This window comes from Poecilia reticulata, unplaced genomic scaffold (assembly GCF_904066995.2).
Source record: "Poecilia reticulata unplaced genomic scaffold, P_reticulata-male-v2 Scaffold_27, whole genome shotgun sequence".
Lineage (NCBI taxonomy): Eukaryota > Metazoa > Chordata > Actinopteri > Cyprinodontiformes > Poeciliidae > Poecilia > Poecilia reticulata.
Window position 1 is genome coordinate 20,001 of NW_027675125.1, and position 2,500 is coordinate 22,500.

The following is a 2,500-nucleotide window of genomic DNA, read 5'->3' on the forward strand; positions in this document are numbered from 1 at the left end:
CCTGGATGTCTCTGCCTGGATGTCTGTGCCTGGTTCTGCAGGCCTGGATGTCTCTGCCTGGATGTCTGTGCCTGGATGTCCAGGCCTGGATGTCTGTGCCTGGTTCTGCAGGCCTGGATGTCCCAGCCTGGTTCTGCAGGCCTGGATGTCTCTGCCTGGATGTCTGTGCCTGGATGTCTGTGCCTGGTTCTGCAGGCCTGGATGTCTCTGCCTGGATGTCTGTGCATGGTTCTGCAGGCCTGGATGTCCCAGCCTGGTTCTGCAGGCCTGTATGTCTGTGCCTGGATGTCCCAGCCTGGTTCTGCAGGCCTGGATGTCCCAGCCTGGTTCTGCAGGCCTGGATGTCTGTGCCTGGATGTCCCAGCCTGGTTCTGCAGGCCTGGATGTCCCAGCCTGGTTCTGCAGGCCTGGATGTCTGTGCCTGGATGTCCCAGCCTGGTTCTGCAGGCCTGGATGTCCCAGCCTGGTTCTGCAGGCCTGGATGTCCCAGCCTGGTTCTGCAGGCCTGTATGTCTGTGCCTGGATGTCCAGGCCTGGTTCTGCAGGCCTGGATGTCCCAGCCTGGTTCTGCAGGCCTGGATGTCTGTGCCTGGTTGTCCAGGCCTGGTTCTGCAGGCCTGGATGTCCCAGCCTGGTTCTGCAGGCCTGGATGTCTGTGCCTGGATGTCCCAGCCTGGTTCTGCAGGCCTGGATGTCGCCTGGTTCTGCAGGCCTGGATGTCCCAGCCTGGTTCTGCAGGCCTGTATGTCTGTGCCTGGATGTCTGTGCCTGGTTCTGCAGGCCTGGATGTCCCAGCCTGGTTCTGCAGGCCTGGATGTCTGTGCATGGTTCTGCAGGCCTGGATGTCTGTGCCTGGATGTCTGTGCATGGTTCTGCAGGCCTGGATGTCTGTGCATGGATGTCTGTGCCTGGATGTCCCAGCCTGGTTCTGCAGGCCTGGATGTCTCTGCCTGGATGTCTGTGCATGGTTCTGCAGGCCTGGATGTCTGTGCCTGGATGTCTGTGCATGGTTCTGCAGGCCTGGATGTCTGTGCCTGGATGTCCCAGCCTGGTTCTGCAGGCCTGGATGTCTCTGCCTGGATGTCCCAGCCTGGTTCTGCAGGCCTGGATGTCTCTGTTGCTCCAGGCCCGGATTTCAAATTCGTACGGAACCTAGGCAAACTATATACTGGAAGAACCGGGCGAGTCCCAGGAGTGCCCCGGTGGTCTCCGATTTCGCCTAGGACGTTCCCCCGATTTTTAACGAATTTTTAAGCGATTTGCGCCTAAGCGGGCCCGGGAGGGGGGGCGAGTAGGCGGTCCGGAAGGCCCGGAACCCGCTCATGCCGTACACCGTTGGATCCGGGCCGCTCCGGGATTACTAGGGTGGCCTCCGTTTCGCTCCAGTACGTTCCTGCGGTCGTCTATGGGTGTTTAACCGTCGACCGTAAGTCTGGTCAAAAGTACCTGTTCCCGCGGTCCAAACGAACCGGGACTGGCACCATCGTGCTCCTGGGATGCCCCCGGTTCGGGTGATGTCACTCCGGAGGCCTGGACCAAAGTCCCGGTCCCCTAGGCCCGGTTCTCTGTCGAGGGTCTCAGCCCTCGCTCATCCCCGCTCAGCCCCGCCCGACGCGAGTATCTTCATCGGCTGCTCCAACATCATCATCCTCAGCGCCACTGTCATGTGCCTTACCAGGGTCCCGAAACACGACCCAGACCCCGAACGCTTGTTCGGATCCGGACATGTCATACATCGTTGGAACCGGACGAGTCCCAGGAGTGCGCTGGTGGTGTCCGATTTGCTCCAGGACCTTCCTACGATTTTTAACGAATTTTTAAGTGATTTTCGCCAAAGCGGTCCCATTCGGTCCCCCGAAAAAGCGGTCAAAACGGACGGGAACCCTGGCATGTCATACACCGTTGGAACCGGGCGAGTCCCAGGAGTGCGCTGGTGGTGTCCGATTTGCTCCAGGACCTTCCTACGATTTTTAACGAATTTTTAAGCGTTTCGCGGAAAAGCGGTCCAAAAAACGGCGAAAAATGCACTTTTTCGGTAAAAACGCACCATGGCCCGATAGTCCGGACTCCGGGGAACAGCCCCGTGCCCTCCGTTTCCTTCTACCGCAAAGAACGACCGAGATATTAGCACCGGAAGGTCCGGTGCACACTAAAATGTCCGGTCTTTTTTTACTTTCACTTTCGCCCATGAAACTCGGCCGAGGGTATTACGTCACCTTACCCGTCAAAACACCGCCGGAACGATATCAGGAGAGAGTTGGAAAAGAGGGACTTAGAAGAAAAATGGCAAAGTGAGGTCTTAGAAAATTATATTTTCGGAAACCTGGATGTCTGGCGAGCCTATCTAAGCAGGTTTCAGCCCTCTTTTCCCCCATTTTAGTGCATTTTGAGCGGTTTTAAAAAAAAAAGTCTGCCTTTTCTCTGGAGAACCGGGGCTTTGGCCGACATGTCTCAGATTTGGCCGGTGAGTCTGCTGGGTCCTTCCGACGGGCCTGGAGGT